The sequence below is a fragment of the Xyrauchen texanus genome, chromosome 16 (genome assembly GCF_025860055.1).
Source record: "Xyrauchen texanus isolate HMW12.3.18 chromosome 16, RBS_HiC_50CHRs, whole genome shotgun sequence".
NCBI classification, from domain to species: domain Eukaryota; kingdom Metazoa; phylum Chordata; class Actinopteri; order Cypriniformes; family Catostomidae; genus Xyrauchen; species Xyrauchen texanus.
This window is the reverse complement of record NC_068291.1, coordinates 16,810,889-16,830,502: the sequence shown is the minus strand read 5'-3', so window position 1 is coordinate 16,830,502 and position 19,614 is coordinate 16,810,889. Positions and strand designations below refer to the sequence as shown.

At 38.9% G+C, this 19,614-nt stretch overlaps 1 protein-coding gene across 2 annotated transcripts in view; it reads right to left on the bottom strand.

Annotated features, from left to right (window-relative positions):
• Positions 1 to 4,815, bottom strand: part of LOC127657046 (unconventional myosin-VI-like) — a 102,935-nt gene extending 98,120 nt beyond the window's left edge. For both annotated transcript variants that reach the window (XM_052145683.1, XM_052145684.1), the window contains exon 1: positions 4,669 to 4,815. The gene's annotated coding sequence lies outside the window, so the exon portion shown is untranslated. The remainder of the gene's footprint in view (positions 1 to 4,668) is intronic.
• Between the last annotated feature and the right edge of the window lie 14,799 nt (positions 4,816 to 19,614).

The following is a 19,614-nucleotide window of genomic DNA, read 5'->3' as shown; positions in this document are numbered from 1 at the left end:
GCAATTTCTTTTCTATTTTCATGAAAAGTTTTATCACTTATAAGCTATGAACTAAAGCAGAAAGAAGAGTAAATATCTAATCAAACTGCCATTTCATGCTTCAGTTTGTACAATGTGTATAATGATAATTAACCTATTATACTTGGGAAAGACTAAACACAGCTAGATTCTATGTTAATTGCGAGGTAGAGTCTACTGATCCCAAGTTACACAAAAAAGCTTCCATGAGCATGTTTTATAGTTATATTGCATGCAGTTGGCCATCGAAAGAGAAAGAAGCTTTGTTGAAATTATCTGCCTGAGAGACATCGAAACTAGTGATATGGAGACAAGAAAGAAAATGAACTTAGGACCTCTATGCCAAAGTTCCCTAGCAACTTGAAATATTGTGTATTTTTATTCTATACAGTCTTCTTATTTGGTGTATACTGTATATAATGTTTTAGTGTTTTCAGTCTTCTTATTTTGTATATACTGTATATTGTATATTATTAGGTGTATATTATGTTGTGTAACAAGATGTGTAAACTGTGTAAATCAGATGTTTATTGTAATTGTCATACTGCTATGTTGCTTGGAACCGCACCCAAGACTTTCACTCACTGTTGCACTTGTGTATATGGTTGAGTAACAAATAAAAAAAAAAGTGATTTGATTTGAAAAATCTGGTTCAGGGATGGGTCATGGGATGTCCTTGAATGGGCCTTTCAGTCCATTATTAAAATCCCATTAGAAAATCTTTGTTGTGATTTCAAGGAAGAAGTGGCAGCAGAGACATGACATTTGTGGAGAGAATTAGTTATCTTTTTTTATTTAAAAATGTAGGTAAACTGAACTCTTTGTTCTCAAAATCACTCAAATGTGTATTAAAAACTGACTTTGACTTTTTACAGAGGTTTTGATGTTTTTTAATTCACATCACTAGAACGTATTGCAGGTCAGGGGGGTTAAATAATTTTGAATTTATGTCTATTTTATACAGTTGCATAATAGAAAAATGGAACCCATCAAGAATATTTTATGGTCCTATTTTACTCCAAAATCCCCCCAAAAAATTATTAGTATTTTTTTAGATTTTTTATTATGTGACATTACTTCCATGACAGTTACGTGCATTTTAACCCCCTATTCTCATTACCCCAATGTAAAAAAAAATTGCATAGACATAGTATTTATACATCATAGTAGTATTTTCTTGGTACTCCCTTTTATTTTCGATGATTTTAATGAAACAAAATCACTGTACAACAGAACCTAATAACTAATGACTGTGAATGAAAAGCATCATGAAAACAATGTGAATATTAAAACGTCTGGACGTGTTAAGTTGATGAGAACTAGGTGGTAAAAGTGACCTGTAAATAATGTCACAATGAATTGTTTTAAAAGAATATTCCAGGTTCAATCTAAGGTAAATTAAATCAACAGCATTTGTAGCACATTATTGACTACCACAAAAATGTATTTCGATTTGTCCCCCCTTTTGTTAAAAAAAAAAAAAAAGAAGAGTTGCAGGTAATCTAAGGTTACATCCACAATCATCCAGATACATTTGAAAACAGTGTTTACGAGCGGATTCGCTTCAAACTGTCGGACTTGTAATTGTAAATGTAAGCTAATGGACCCGCTGCCGTCTAGTGTGTCATCATACTAATAAAACAACCATAACAAGAAAATGAGAAAACACTCACTGCTCTTGACTGAGTAACTTTAGTAGCTTTATAAAATTATGAATGTATTATAATCATACAGTGAAGACCTGTAGTAATTTCATATCACATTTCAATCTGAATGTTTACTTGAATACTTGAAACTGTTGTTAAAAACTTTTAAAGCTGTTAAAAAAGCACTGTTTTCATCATTTATATTTTTATATAAAAAACATGTATCTATTTCTATTCATTGCTGTTTTTATTTTTATTTTATTACTGACTGTTTACTAGTCTTGAATAATTACTTGAGAACTTGAAACAATTCTTACATAGATAACAAATTAATTAATGTTATTATTTGTCATGGTATTTTTTATTATTATTATTATTATTATTATTATTATTATTATTATTTATTTTTTATTTGGAATGCCCAATTCCTAATGCACTCCAGATCCTCTTGGTGGCATAGTGACTCGTCTCAATCCAGATGGTGGAGGATGAATCTCAGTTGCCTCGGCGTCTGAGACTATCAATCCATGCATCTAATTCACATGGCTTGTTGAGCGCGTTACCGCGGAGACCTAGCATGTGTGGAGGCTTCACGCTATTTATTTTGACAATTTATCATAATATACCGAACAAGTAAATTTTTTACTCTGACAAGTGAATAACACATGACAATAACACGTGAACTCACTGAATCAGTCTTGTTCAATGTTCAAATGACAGTGTAGCTAGCTACAGATACACTTTTGCAATATTTTTTTAATAATGTAAAAACTAACATGTAACTTATATATAATACAAATATAATAAACTATATAAATACTATAGTATAGAATAATATAATATGGGGGGAGGGTAGGCGGGGCGTTTTCTCCCGCTGCAAGAGCTGAATTGTGTAGGAAACACTGACTTAATTGTTTTCAGATAACTCCGTTTCCCCTGTCCAAACTACAATGTGAAGATGCCTTTTTCAAATGTATCCACTTTATCCACTCGAAAAGCTCAATTTGTCAAAAACGCCATCTCTGTGTGGATTGAAGGCCAAAATGTAGAGAAAAAGATGCATTTTCGAACTAAAACATATTAGTGTGGACGTGGCTTGAGGAACTTAAAATGTTTCTAAAGTATAGCCGCAAGACATAAACAATACGAGTGTTAATATTATTTTAGTGTGATAAAATCGCTTACTAAACTTTTCTGTGTAAAGATATATCCGATTTTTAAACTTTGTTGCCATGACACAGAAATGACGTAAACCCTAAAACGAATCACCAAAAAACTATTATTTAAACTTTACAGCTCAAATAATGAGTATTAACAGAATAATTAATGTAAGTGCTTTTGTAAAATTATAAGCTTCACATTTCTGCCTTTAAACCCTCAAAAAAATGTCCCCATTCACTTTCACTGTAAGTGCCTCACTGTGTACCTGGAGTTTTCCTTTTTTAAGAGTCGAAATAATATTTTTTTGTGGTAATTAACATTATACCACAAATGCTGATGATTGATCTTAACTTGTATTGAACCTGGAATATTCATTTAATGGCCTTTAATGTCTTTATGCAAAATATTATTTAATGTGTTTTTTGTATTGATTTGGGCTTAAATATGACCAGGACATTGTCTTGGCAGGTATTGTTTGAATTACCCAAATAGTCTTGAGAGCCAGCTAAAGTAAGGTTTGCAAGCTAAACCTTACATACTGTACATAGGAGTGTTTATGGAGTGGTGCACAAAATGACATTTACATATGGCTACATTTCTAAGGAGTTCTTGGAAATTTCGAGGCATAGGCTATTTGGGAATGAAAGCCTGGCTGAGATACAGTCCATTACACATAAGTAAACAGAACAAAAATAATAACAAAACTGTGAAAAACTCTCTGCATCAACATTGCTGTGACAGTCAACAACAGACGTTTGGATCATCACTCGCCATCTTGTATGGTGACGTTTATAGGCAGATGAGTAATTATACATAATTCTATTCACACCGATGGCACCAGTACAGGGGTTGCCATACGAGATGAAAAGGGGTCATAGGGCTGTGTAAGTTTCCTGCAAAGCACATACAGTATCCTTCCCCCTTTTTCCTCTGCTCTTGCTCTCTTTGTAACCAGAGGACATGGAAAACAGGATGCAACAGGATGCAAAGAGGCCACTGCCGTTGGTGCTTCCAAAGCCAACATTTTACTGAGCTTCTAGAATATTCAAATAAGTGTTCAAACATGAAACAACTGGGGGAAAATATAAATGTTTTTAGTCTGTACGTAAGACTATAGTTGGTAACTTATTGCTGGCAAGTTTCATCAAATATTATTTGCTTTTCACACATCAAAATCATGATGAGCTTTAATTTCAGAATTACATCATTTGAAAGATTATTTGTTCCTATGAGGGAGCCATAAAACATGGTGCGCATGCGCGAAGACAGCAGTTTGAAGCGTAGAAAGCGTCATCTCATACAAAATAATAGAGAAACACTATAAAATAAGGTTAAATTGAGCCATAATTTCCACTACTTCGGAGCACAATAGTTTAACTATTTTAACAGGATCCCTCCAATCGACTTTAAATTAAATTGAGGCTTTATTGCCTCGCTGGAAACTTTGAAACTTCTTCCTCAACTTATCAAAGCAAGTAAGTTCTCAGTGAAAATAGAGACATTAACATCAGTACAACTTTAAGACAACCTGCTAAGGTTTCAATGCAATAAAACTATGCCGGATATACACGAAGCTCTTTGAAGCGCAAATATAGTCAAATATTCGTTCCTATTCAAATGTCACAATGAAACCCCGATTATTTAATAAGAATGTTGCTTGTTATTGAAAGAAATGACATGAGAAATTTACCTGACAGCTGTTAATAATAGCGACACATTCATTAGCAGCATGCTAGCTCGCCACTCTTTAAGCTATTAAACACAACTTAACATTAACAACCCAGACATACCTGACAAATATATTACATCCACATAATAAACCATAGTCATGAAAGTCACTTACAGTTTGTGTAAGTCCTGTAAGAGCAGCTGGCTTTGTAGGTAGAGCAGCGACAGTGTCCCGGTTAGCGGTGACAGATTCCCTCGATGTTTAATTTTCTCTTTTCCAAAGCTGCTGCTGTCCTTCCTCTCAGTGTCCGGCTCCAGACTGAAGTCCACAGGAATAACAGCGACCTCAGCGGCGACACAGAAACTGTGACACGCACTGCCTTCGCGTCAAAACATAGCGAGCTGCCTACCTAGTGAGCGTTCGGCGTGAAGAGTTTTTAGGCATCATGTGCCGACTAAGTAGGAAGCTCACTATGTTTTTAAACACATCCACTACTTTCGTTCAACCATCTAATGGCCTCAGGAAAATGACTCTTGACATGTAGCCTACAAAGTTTATTTACTAAAAACAGAGTAGTCCTTATACTGACAATATAAAATATTAGAGATTAAATGAAATGTCATTAGCGATTGGACTGAACTGGAAAGGGTTTCCTTAAGTGGTTATTTTGAATGTTTAAATATTTGTGGATGGGAGGGCCGTAACTACAATTTCTGTAGTTTCCCCCCTAATAATCAGATGGCCAAATTGTTGATAATAATTGATATTCGTGTTCCTGTTCTGCTGCAGGATGCACCGTAGAAACTGGGATCCTCCTGGAATATTCCAGCGTCACTTATAAGTTATAGGGTTGTCAACCGTCCGGTAAAGTACGGGATCGTCCCGTATTTAGAGATAGGCCTACAATTATGCGCCCTGTATCAAATCAATACGGGACGCGATTTGTCCCATATTTAAGCTGGTCAGATAGCGTCACGGTTCATATAAGTTTGAAAATGTGCTATTGTGATGGGTAAAGGACAGGGGTAAAGAAAGAAAGTGAGTAAATCTCAAAAGGGTTACAGAGTTTGGCAATAAAACTTTAATGATTAACTGATTATTGGCTCTATTACAATACGTACATTTCTCAATTCTTGCCACATTGTATATTTCAGGCTATTATGTGATTTCCTAATTTTTTTTGCACAGCACAAATCTAGTTTTCGGCAAATATGTGAGGTGTGGGCATTGCCTGTTATTTAAATACATTCATTATATGTTAGTTGAATATACTGTGCAAAAAGATTTTGGGCATTTTTTCACATTTAGAGCTTTTATTTCAAAAGTTATTGCATTCAGCACCTTCACTATTTTAAGTAAATGCTTTGTCAAATACAGAGAAATCCCTTTAGATTTTATTGTTGATAAAGTTTTAGTGATGCGTCAAAAGGCGTCATATTAGAGATCTGAAAATGTCAAGAGCTGGCTATTGGATCGTCATGGTTACTAAAAGGTGTGCAACTGATACAAACTGGAGATTCATTAATTTTTTAAGGGCTTGTAATTCAAAACTTTTAGAAGTATTCCTAAGTTGAAATCCAATACCTCATTGAAAGCAGACTTTGTGTTTGTAAATCGAATTAGGACACCTGATATTGTTTCTACATGGAACTGTATCACATTTCTGAGCAAAAAAGTTGTAAAAGGAAAAAAAAATCTATTTTAAGTTTAAGGTTTAGACCATGCCCCATTTTTACATTCTGTATAGCTTCATCCTGAAACATTGCTGAGTCTGTTTATACAGGTTAACTAGTCTACTAGCTTGAGTTGTATGTCAGTTTTTTTTTGCATGCTAATATTGAACATCAGTTCTTTCTGCAAGAATTATTTAAGTAGCATAAACTGTTTTTAAAATGATTGTACAATTTAGACTGAGTAGATTAAGACAAGAGCGCAGTTATGTGTCTCTCACCTTGTGTATCTGTAGAAACACTATTAATTAGATATAATGCCACACTGACTTTGCATTTCCCAAGAGCACTGAAGAGATAAAAACAATTGCACAAGGTGTGCCAGAGCACAAATGCCATAAACAAAACAGCAGGGAACACATAAAGGAGGAAAGATTTGCTTTATTTCCAGACACTATTACTCATGCCAAATTACATTACATATGAATGTTTCTTTAAAAAAAACTGAGCCGCCTAATGCTTTTTCAAAATGAACAAGAGGGATACACAAGCACATATAAAGTACATTCTGGTTTTTGGCCATAGAGTTACATTAAAGTATAATGCAGAACTGATTAAGATCATGATCAGTCAACAATTAGAGACTGCAGCTATTCCAGAAGGGACGCTGTGAAATTAGAATAAATGAAGCAAAAAAAAAAAAACAGATTAAATAATCAGAAGTTGACCACAGTTTTCATAGAGAATTGAAACTAAATACAGCACAAATACAGCACCAAAATAAAGTACTTAAATGTCTTAAGGACAACTGGCATAATGTTTTGGAGGACAATAGTTTTGTAATCTTTTTCAGTATCCATTCGGTACTTACAATTCTAGTAAAATCAGAAGTCAAAAAGAACCAATGAGTACTAATCAAACAGCAAGTTTAGCATTCATGTTTGCCCTTTGAATAAGTGGTACCTCAGTGGTACCATCAACAATGGAAACCAATCCCTCTTAAACATTTAAGCTTAAATTACAACCCATTTGCTGCATATCCCGATATCCAGATGGATATTTCAAAGCACTGAACTAATAACTAAGGGGCTAGTGCTTGATACATTTAAAGTCTCATTAGCCCTTAAACTTTACAATAAAATAAGATAAAAGAAGTTGCTCGTATGGAGAACACAGCAAAGATGCATGAGAGGTTGAAAAAGGTCAATCACGTAGTCCAAGAGTATGTTTCCCCTGATATGTTTATCTTTCTCAGAGAAGACTATACGAGAAAAAGCAGAATATTATTTTTCTTTATTCTTGCACCCATTCATTCAGCTGACAAAGCAGTAGCGTAACTACCAGCAGTGCAGGAAGGGCAACCGCTCTCATCACAGACATTACCTTTGTAGTTTGTATGTTAATGTAATCTAGTATAGAAGAGGTAAACTTATTTGGCTTGCTGTCCGTATACTGGAGGGCTCGGAGCTCGAGACTCAACTCGAGTCACGATTACCGCCCAAAAAGGCATTAAGGGAGCCGGCAACAATTCTATATGGTAAATTGGCATATACAAGATACTTCTGAAAATTGTATCTTTCCCCCAAAAAAGCATTATAGAGGGAGCGCTGTATGTATTTGCTTGAAGGTGCATTCTTGTACGATGGCTGGTTGAGAGGGGCTACACTGTGATTCAAACAGGAGAACTCCACTCAGCATAGAAGTGGATGGGCTCACAGCATTCGAACGGGGAAGGTGAGAACAAGAGTTGGCTCACGCTGCGATTCGAACGGGAGGACTTTTATTTTAATAATTTATATATATATATATATATATATATATATATATATATATATATATATATAGTTGAAGTCAGAAGTTTACATACACTTAGGTTGAAGTCATTAAAACTGATTTTTTTAACCACTCCACAGATTTAATATTAGCAAACTAGTTTTGGCAAGTCGTTTAGGACACTGGCTTTGTGCATGACACAAGTCATTTTTGTTAGTTTGAAATCTACGCTAAACCTCACTTCTGACTGGATTACCTCAAAGGAAATAAACAACACTGCACTCACCGATGGTCTTTGCCGGGACTGCTTCGGGCAGTCTTAAATAGGCTGTTTTATTCCCTGTCCATTCAGTGGTTTTTCTCCTATCTAAAAGAAAGGACGTTCTCTGTAAATGTATGTAATTTTTCGTCTATGGCAACTCAATTACAGTATGGTGTCCCTAAAGGGTCTATATTAGGACCCTTGTTATTTTCCCTGTATATGCTTCCTCAGAGCTCTATTTTTCAGAAGTATAGCATATCTTATCACTGCTATGCTGACAATTCCCAATTTTATTTCCCAGTGAGTGTAGACAAGAATTGTTCATCTGAGAATGCCCTAAATTGCTTCAAAGATATTAAACATTGGCTGGTAAACAATGTCTTACATTTAAATGAAAGTAAAACCGAAGTTCTGATTTAAGGTTCCTCCATGTCCTCCTTACCTGGCCTGGTTGCCCAGTTAAGTCCTCTGCTGTCCAATGCACAAGATCATTTAAGAAGTCTTAGAGAAATTTTAGACTCCTCGTTATTTTCAATAAGCAGATCAGTGCTGTTGTCAAGGGTAGCTTTTTCTGTCGCTAAATTGAAAAAAAAAAAAATTCCCATAAAGACTTGGAAATTGTGATCCACTCACTTATTACATCAAGGTTAGGCTGTTGTATCTCATTGTACATTGGTCTACCCCAAACTGCGTTATCCTGCCAACAGCTAGTTCCAAACATGGCAGCTAGGCTTTTAGCAGGGTCAAGAAAGAGGGATCACATTTCCCTGGTTTTAGCATCTCTACACTGGCTTCCTCTTTTGTCTACAAGGCACTATCTGGTCTCACGCCCCAATACATCAGTGACCTTTTACAACCTTACTCCCCCACCTGAGCGCTCATGTCATCTGATCAACTTCTATTGAAGGTTCCTCGTTGCCGCTATAGATCTAAGGGTAACCGTGCCTTTTCTGTGATATGTCCTAATCTATGGAATAGTCTCCCTTTGGATGAGAGATCAGCTTCATCATTAGCCATTTTTAAATCTTCTTTAAAATCACATTTTTATTCAGTAGCTTTTGAATAGATCATTGAATAGTTTGAAATGGATAATATATGGTTTTATTTAAATATTTGTATTTATTTTATTATGTTTTATATTTAACTTTAAATCATAAGACTGGCGGTTGCTTTTTGGCAGATAATTCATTGTATTTAGCTCTAAGAGTTAACAATACTTGATGAATGATTAAATCATCTTTATATGGTAATTTTTTTCAAGAAGTTTAATTTTTGTATCAAGTGCAGTCATCTCTTTTTTTGTAGCCTTTTGATTTACTGCTTGTGACGCTTATAAGAACACCTCTAATAAACACTTTAAAAGCTTCTGTAACGAAGACTCAGGTAAGTTGGGATCCATAAGCAGTTTTAATGAAATATTCACAGGTCGTACATGCAAGGGTCAAGCAACAGGCAGACAGAGTTAACGTAGGCAGGCAGAGTCAAAGTCAGAGCAGGCAGAAGATCAGGGCGGGCAGCAAACAGTGATAATCAGAATTCAGGCGAGAGTATAATCAAGGCAAGTGGCAAACAAACGTGGTCGAGGAAACAAGGCAAGGTTGGTACACAGTAGATCAGATATGCAGTAAATAACACTCAGAAATGTAGCCGGGGCAAACAAGACTTCGCAATGAGTAAAACAACAGGCAGGGTTAAATAGAGAGTCAGTGATGGGAAACAGCTGTAGTATAATTAGTCCGGGTGTGTGGGTTTATGGGCAAGGTAGTGTAATTGTAGTGTAACATCAATACTCGGGTGACTCAAATCTCTGATGGCCGGTTGAGGAGGTGCCTAACTCGGCGTTCGTGACAGCTTCCCATCTGATAACAATCTGAGGTTTGTGTTGTATTAATATCAAAATACATTTCTATCTGTTGTGTGATATATTCACAAGATTTTTCCACAGTTTGTTTCCTAAGTAAATGTTGTGTGAAATGTCAATACAGTATCCATTAGGTAGATATTTAATTGTTCTAGGGACTTTACTCTCTAAATTTCACTGATTCTTGTCAATATTTATGGCCCTAATGAGGACATCCCAAAATTCTATAGTAGCCTTTTTTTGACTTCATCCACCCTTTCTGGGTTTTATGCAATTGGTGGAGAATTCAATTGTACACTGGACCCAATTATAGATTGTTCTTCTGGCCTTGATCAGTCACATAGACAAACCAGAAAGACCCTTCATTATTTTATTAAGGACTTAATCCTATTAGAAATATGGAGACAAGTGAAAGGGTGAGGCTTGCAAGCCGAAGAACACCATCCCACCGTGAAACATGGGGGTGTCAGCATCATGTTGTGGGGGTGCTTTGCTGCAGGAGGGACTGGTGCACTTCACAAAATAGATGACATCATGAGGAAGGAAGATTATGTGGATATATTGAAGCAAAATCTCAAGACATCAGCCAGGAAGATAATTCCTCCAGTTCTGTCTGGAGGAATGGGCCATAATTCCAGAAACTTATTGTGAGAAGCTTGTGGAAGGCTATCCAAAACGTGGATAGCCTTTAAACAATTTAAACAATTTAAAAGTAATTACCCCAAATACTAACAAAGTGTATGTAAACTTCTGACCCACTGGGAATGTGATGAAAGAAATAAAAGCTGAAAGAAATCATTCTCTCTACTATTATTCTGACATTTCACATTCTTAAAATAAAGTAGTGATCCTAACTGACCTAAGACAGGGAATGTTTTCTACGATTAAATGTCAGAAATTGTGAAAAACTGTGTTTAAATGTATTTGGGTAAGATGTATGAAAATGTCTGACTTCAACTGTAAAAATCAAACCATTTGCTCTCTGTGGAGCCTGAGGATGAGTCGTTTGATTTGCTTCCTCTTCTTCTTCTTCACTGTCCTCTGGGAAAACCAGTTTTTCAGGTCTATGCTGGGATGGAAAGTTTGTGGTGGGCCCTAAATAAAACAGTAATAATAACTGAGCTTTCAAATACAGGAAAATCCCACACATTTCAAAGTAAACATGTCAACAGATGTTCCGTAGTTACATACAGTACCTTGAGGAAGCTCTCCACATACTGTAGGAGGTAGATGCCACTGTCTGTATAGCTATCCAGCTGTGGAACATGAGGATTCCATCCATCCATCACTCCCTTTCCAAAACTTTGCAGATAGCCCATTTTGACCCACCATTCCTCTTGCAAATGTTTTCGTTTTACAGAATAGCACAGATATAGAAAAAGTAAATACAATGGCAGTTGACAGTGACTCACTTTAAAGCTGGAGTGTTCAATTTCTGCACCACTAGCCACATCTAATGGAATTGCAAAAATAAAAATTGTTTTCAAATAGCCTTCCGAATACGTCCCCAGTCTGTTGTTGATCGAACAAACAGACAGCCTCGTCCTCAGCTTACGGCATTGGTTTAGTCAATGTTTTTGTGTTGGGCTGGACAAGTTGCTCAAAACAAACAGGAAACTATAGTGCCACAGAGACAGTTTTTACAATTTGAAAACACCTACGAACGGCTCACTTGTTGTCATCTCTTCATATTAAGCTGGGATAGGAGAAATAATTGAGACTGAAAAAGTTACGCACTACAACTTTAAAGCTTAAAAAAGGACCCAAAAGTACCATTAAGGTAGTCTATGCGGCTTGTGGTTCATATTCCAAGTCTTTTGAAGGCATATGGTATTGGTGAGAAACAAATCATTTTTCATTAAAAATAAATGTCTTTTTGATCCACATACAAATGTCATACAGTTCAGAATGAGATAAGGGTGGAATAAATTATTACAGAATCTACATTTTTGAAGTGGACTATTCCTTTAATATATGGAGCAATGCCTCTATTCAGTCCAGCTTAGTGGGTGTCTATATCCACTGCTCGATTTCTGAAACAATTTCCAAAGAAATGGTCAAGTACAACCACAGGTACTCCTGTCTATAGTGTCAAAGAATAAGAAAAAATAAGACTAAGTATAAAGCAGTCAAGGTTTAGGAGTATCACCTGTCAGACTAGTGTCTGACATAGACCACATTTAAAGGGATAGATCACCCAAAACTCAAACAAGGATTTTTAGAAGAATATTTAATCTCTGTAGGTTCTTTCTATGCAAGTGAATTGTGACAAAACTTTGAAGCTCAAAATAAATAAATGAATAAAAATGACAAAGGTTGCATAAAAGTAATCCAATTCTTGTAAAACTCTTTGTTTGTGTTTTGCAAAAGAAAGTCATACACACCGGGATGGAATAAGGGTGAGTAAATGATGAGAGAATTTTCATTTTTGGGTTAACTCTCTCTCTTTAAGAGGCCAATTAAAGCGCTCTTAAAGGAATAGTTCACCCAAATATGAATATTCTCTCATAATTTCCTCACCCTTATGCCATATGTGTATGACTTTCTTTAGCAGACCACACATTTTTTTTTTAACAATTTGTTTATTGAGATGTAATAAATTATGCCAGTGTATTACAACAATATTATAAATTAAAAATAGTTAGATCTCTTTACATAATAGTAATAATTATAATAATAATAAAGGAAAAATAAAACACAGAGAGAGAAAAAAAGGGCACAGGTCAATTCAGATAGCTACACACTGAGAAGAGTTGGAAATAGTCATGCACACAAGAGTAGCAGTAGTAATTTAGGAAAAACAGTATTATTAAATGACTAATGGTTTAGTAGTAATAAAATGTGGGTGAAAATAAGTTGAGAATCAAGCTATTTTATCCTTTTCTACCTCATTAATTATATTACTTAAATCCGAGTTTGAAATAAAGGATATAAAGGGTTTTCAAATATTCTCAAAGAAAGACAGTTTACCTTTCAGAATATATGTAATCATTTCCATCGACAAACAAAAGGACATATTATTGATCCACCGTACGATAGATGGCCTTTCCACTTTCTTCCAATACATAGCTATTAGAGGCTTTTCTTGAAGTATAAACATGTCAATGAGTTTACGAGTGCTGCTACCATATACAATATTCTCAGGAAAAATTCCCAAAAATGAAAATTTCTGCTTTCATTGGGATATTAATAGAAACCATCTAAAAAAATAAGTAAAACTACCTATTTCCAAAACTCCTGCACCTTAGGACAATTCTACATGCTGTGCAAAAGTGTGCCTTCATCATCTAAGCATTTGATGCATGTATCTGGTGTGTTCTGACTATTTTCTTTAACATAACTGGAGTAAAATACGTTCTCATAATCCATTTGTACTGTATTAATTTGATATTACTGTTAATAGTTTGAGATTGATCTTTCATACATACTTTTTCCCATGTATCTAAGGACATTTTTAAATCTTCTCTCCAGGAGATCAATTTGGATTCTGAAGATTAATTAGAGTATGACTCTAACAATTTATAAAATATTGATATTAAGTTTTATATTGGGGTGACTTTGATAATAACATTTCAATAGGAGTAAGCTTTGTACTTTGGTAAGAAGAAACATAGCTCCTAATTTGAAGGAATTTAAAGAAATATTTTTTGGGAATATCAAACTGTGCTACAATCTCCGCAAAGGACATTAAGTAATTTCCTTTCTAAAAATCCAAAATTTTTTGCACCCCTTTATTATACCATAGCTTAAATCCTTAGGCTGATCGGGCTGGTTTGAAACTCTTATTTCCCCATATTGGGGTAAAACATGATAAATATTTGACTGATTTAAATAATTATGCACATCGCAACCATACTTTAATTGTATTAATGAGAATATATTTGTCTTTTCTGAGAGTTTTGATATCTATCTAATAAAGATAAAGATTAAGGGGTAATTTTGACTTTATAAAAAAGATTCAATGTCCAGCCAAGATGGGCGGGCTTCAGAATAGAAATAGTATAAAATAGATTGCAATTGTGATGCCCAATAATACCACTGTAAATTAGGAAATTGAAGAACACCCCTATTATATGGTAAGAATAATAATGGCAGACAAACTCAAGCTTGTTTATTATTCCAGATGAAATCAGTGAATAGGTTCCAAAGTGATGTAAAAAAGGAGGGTGGAGGGCACAGATGAATATTTTGAAAGATGTATATTATTTTAGGTAATACACTCATTTTTATTGTGTTTATACATCCAATTAGCGATATGGGTAGACTTTTCCATCTGTCAATGAATTTGGAGATGTTATTTAAAAGGGTTTGATAATATGCAGAGGATATATAATCTACATTAGCTGTGATTTTAATTCCTAAATAAGTGAAGGAGTCTACTACATTAAAGTGAGTAACAGCTGGTATTTGACTATCATCCTTATTCAATAAAAGAATACACAATTTGGATTGATTGATTTTATAACCAGAGAAGTTAACAAAAAAAAAAAGAAGTTGTATTGGGGAAGGAATGGAGTGAGCCAAACCTGTTAGTTATATAATGACATCGTCTGTGTTCAAAGAAATACTTATATCTGTGGTGTTTATTCTGATGCCTAGTATGGTACAATTACAACTACTAATGTTACAATAACAACTGCAGAATATACAACATCATGGCAATCATTGGAAGTGGGTATCATGGCAGGGTGCACCATATCCCCCCTAGCCTTCACCATGGCAATGGAGGTGATCATCAGAGCATCTAAATGGGTAGTCGGAGGGGAGTGTCAGCAGGCTGGACAGCGGCTACCTCCGATTCGAGCCTATATGGACGACATGACCACCTTGACCTCAACCATTGCCTGTACCAAAGGTCTGTTAGCGAAGCTTCACTCCAACATTACATTGGCAAGGATGAAGGTGAAACCCAATAAATCTAGGAGCATATCCATCATCAAAGGAAAGCTTACCGATCAAAGGTTCAACATCAATAAAACACCCATTCCATTGATATCAGAGCTTCCTGTCAAGAGTCTAGGATGGTAGTATAACGCAAGTCTCAAAGATGCAAAGATTTCTGTGATCAACTGAGGGAAGAAACCATCAAAGGCCTTGTCAGTATTGATAAGACTTCACTTCCGGGCAAGCTGAAGCTGTGGTGTCTGCAGTTTGGGTTGCTCCCTCGCCTAATGTGGCCTTTAATGGTGTATGAGTTTCCCATTTCCAAAGTTGAGAAGCTGGAGAGGACAGTCAGTGCATACGTCAAGAAGTGGATGGGACTCCCGTGCTGCCTCAGTAACATCGGGTTGTACGGACATGGTGCACTGGAATCTCTAGCCTCACCGAAGAATATAAATACACCAAAGTGAGGCTGAGCATGACCCTGGCAGAGTCTCAAGATGCAGCCATACGAACAGCTCCTCCCAGACTGGCAACTGGGAGGAATTGGGCCCCAGCTGATGCTTTAAAGCAAGCACAATCCACACTCAGACATGGAGACATAGTAGGACAGGTGCAACAAGGAAGAGGTGGGCTTGGACTAGGAACAAGTCGACCTGCATGGCACAAGGCATCACCTTGAGAGAGGAGAAAGATGGTAGTTGCAGAGGTCCGGCACCAACAGGAAGCAGAGAGATGCGTAAAGGCAGTGTCACAAGCCAAGCAGGGCCAGTGGACTAACTGGGAAAACCTGGAGCACCATAATCTCACTTGGAAAGATCTGTGGGAGATGGAAGGAAGCCAAATCAACTTCATCATCAGGGCCACCTACGATGTTCTTCCAACACCCAAGAATCTTAACCAGTGGTTTGGAGATGATCCAGCATGCCCTCTCTGCCAAACCCCAGCAACTTTCAGGCACATCCTCACTGGCTGCAAAATCAGTCTGTCCCAAGGCCATTATACCTGGAGGCATAACCAAGTCCTACGCCAACTGGAATTCATTCTGGAAGGAAGCCGATCTTCCATCATTGCCCTCCCTCACCCAACATCTGGACACTCATCCACTATCCCCTTTGTGAGAGCAGGGCAGCACCCTCTTGGACGCCACACGGGACTGGAAAATGCAAGTGGATCTAGATCAGCAACTCAAGTTTCCACATGAGATTTTAAACACCAAGCTCAGGCCGGATTTTGTATTGTGGTAAACTTCACAGAAGTCCCTGTCCCCTCTGGAGGAGTCGTGGGCCTATCAACGAAACACCGGTGAAGGAGGGTGCCAACCTGAAGACCCTGATGACGTTTTTAAAACAAGGAAGTGCTGATTATTAGGGATATTAACTTCAAGTCCTAGAAGCTGAACAATGAGACCTTACTGCTATGGCAAGTGGCTCGATTGCTAAGACAAAAAAAAGAGGTGATAGGGGCACCCTTGACAAGTACCCCTTTGAATATTAAAAGCCCTGGAAACTATACTATTAGTGAGTACTTCAGCCATAGAACATGTGTAAAGTATCTTAATCTATTTATGAATAATTTCTCCAAACCCAAATCTTTTCACTACCTCAAATAGATAGGGCCATTCCACCCTGTAGAAGGCCTTTTCAGCATCCAGGGACAGAATGGCTGTATCAGAAGTTACCTTTTTAAGATGTAAAATGCTAAGCAAAGTTCTAACATTATGGAGACCTTGCCTGCCCTTAATAAATCTGTTTTGGTCTCGATAAAATGCCTACAACCTCCTTGCCAGAATTTTACTCAATATCTTAACATCTGTATTAAGGAATGAAATTGGCTGAAATGATTTGCATTTTGTATTTATTTTATTAGGCTTAGGAAGTAACATAATGAGAGCATTTCTTAAAGAGTCTGGGAGTACACCATTTTCAAAGGATTCTTTAAACGTATCTAAAATTGGTGGGACAAGTTTTCTTTTAAATTTCTTACATTTATTTCTACGTCAAGAGCCCTGGTGTTCGACTCGCTGTTAAGATATCAATAGCCTCTATAATTTCTTCTTCCGTTATATCTGTGTCCAGGGACAATTTTCCAGAAAAGGTTGTTTGTGCACAACTGTTTAAATATTCAGAGGTGTATAAAGTCTCGAAAAAGCATTTAAAAGTATTGTTTCTTCTAACCGGGTCACTTGTGATATTGCCAATATTATCTTCAATAGAATTTATTATTCTTTTCAGATGTTTTAATTCTCAAAGCTAACAATTTCCCAGCTTTTTCACCCTGATCATAATTTTGCCTTAACATCATAAGACTGGCGGTTGCTTTTTGGCAGATAATTAATTGTATTTAGTTCTAAGAGTTAACAATACTTGATGAATGATTAAATCATCTTTATATGAATTTTTTTTTCAAGAAGTTTAATTTTTGTATCAAGTGCAGTCTTCTCTTTTTTTGTAGCCTTTTGATTTACTGCTTGTGATGCTTATAAGAACACCTGTCATGATCCCCTGTTGTCTGCCCCGTGTTTCACTTGTCTATTGTCATGCACTACATTACCCATAGTTCCCTGCCTTCATCACTGCCCATGCACTTCATTGTTCTCACCTGTATATCGTTTAGTCATTAGTGTGTCTGTGTATTTAAACCCTGTTTGTTCCTCTATCCCTTGTTGTTCGTTGATGCTTGTTGGTACATGTTTGTATGTTTATGCTCCTATGTTTTGCCTACCTTGCCTGTCTTCCCGTGTTCGTTCCAGCTGTGTGTTTCCCTAGTTCCGTGTTCTTCCGTTGTGCTCGTGTTTTTGTTTCAGTTTTGTCCCCCCGTGGATGTTTTCTTTTGTTCCTGTTTATTTTGTATTCACTTTCATTTATAAAATAAAACCGCACTTAGATCCAGCCCCTTGTCTGTCTCCTCCTGCATACATCATAACAGAACGAACGACCGCAAATGGATCTAGCGGTACAACAGGCGAACTTTAAACTCCTCAGCCTCAAACAAGAGGACCGTCCGGTTGAAGACCATATCCGCGATTTCCTTGATCTGGCGAGTGTCGCGGACTTCCCGGACTCCTCCCTGGTAGTTTTCTTTCGCGGCAACCTGAACAGTTCGCTCAGGGAGCGGTTGCCACCAGCGACGCGTGGCTGGACGCTCCGCGATTTTGTGGAGGAGACGCTGCTGGCATGTGGCTCGCCTTTCACAGTGGATGTTGTGGAGGAGGATCCTGCCTCTCCTCCCACAGTGGTGACCCTCCAGTCGTCCATGGCTTGTCCTGTTTCGCCTGCCCCACCTGCCAGCAAGCCAACCCCCACGCCTGCCTTGATTAACGAGCCAACTTTGTCCGCTCGGAGGAGGAGGAGAAGGGCTTCCGCTTCCCAGCTCACACCAGCCACGGTCAGCGAGCCAGAGCCCACGCCTGCCACGGTCTGCGAGCCAGAGCCCACGCCTGCCACGGTCTGCGAGCCAGAGCCCACGCCTGCCACGGTCTGCGAGCCAGAGCCCACGCCTGCCACGGTCTGCGAGCCAGAGCCCACGCCAGCCACGGTCTGCGAGCCTGAGCCCACGCCAGCCACGGTCTGGGAGCCTGAGCCCACGCCAGCCACGGTCAGCGAGCCTGAGCCCACGCCAGCCACGGTCAGTGATCCAGCGTTGCCAGCCTCGTCCGCCCAGAGGAGGAGGAGAAAAGGAAAGGAAAGGCCTCTGCCCTCCAGCCTCTGTCTACCTCTGCCAAGCAGCCAGCGACTGTAGCCTCGAACGTCAGTGAGCCAGCGCCTGTAGCCTCGAACGTCAGTGAGCCAGCGCCTGTAGCCTCGAACGTCAGTGAGCCAGCGCCTGTAGCCTCGAACGTCAGTGAGCCAGCGCCTGTAGCCTCGACCGTTCCAGAGCCAGCGCCTGTAGCCTCGACCGTCCCAGGGCCAGCGCCTGTAGCCTCGACCGTCCCAGGGCCTGCGCCTGTAGCCTCGACCGTCCCAGGGCCTGCGCCTGTAGCCTCGACCGTCCAAGAGCCAGCGCACCTCGAGCCTCCCAGGGCTCCGCCTCTCCAGCCTCCCAGGGCTCCGCCTCTCCAGCCTTCCAGGGCTCCGCCTCTCCAGCCTTCCAGGGCTCCGCCTCTCGAGCCTCCCAGGGCTCCGCCCCTCGGGCCTTCCACGGCTCCCCCTCTTGAGCCTTCCACGGCTCTGCCTTCCAAGGCTACGCCTCCTGAGCCTTCCACTGCTCCACCTCCAGAGCCTTCCAGGGCTCCGCCCCTCGAGACACCCATGGCTTCAATTCCTGAGCCTTCCACGGCTCTGCCTCCAGAACCTCCAGAGCCTCCTACAGCTCCGCCTCCAGAGCCTTCTAGGGCTCCGCCTCTAGAGCCTCCTATGGCACCACCTTCCTCAGCTCTGCCTCCTGAGCTTCCCTTGGCTCCGCCCCCTGAGCCTCCAGAGCTTTCCATGGTTCTGCCTCCCTCGGCTCCGCCTCCTGAGCCTCCAGAGCTTTCCATGGTTCCGCCTCCCTCGGCTCCGCCTCCTGAGCCTCCCGAGCCTTCCTCGGCCCTGCCTTCCTCGGCTCCGCCTCCTGAGCCTCCCTCTGCTCCGCCTCCTGAGCCTCCCTCTGCTCTGCCTCCTGAGCCTCCCTCTGCTCTGCCTCCTGAGCCTCCCTCAGCTCTGCCTCCTGAGCCTCCAACGGCTCCGCCCCTT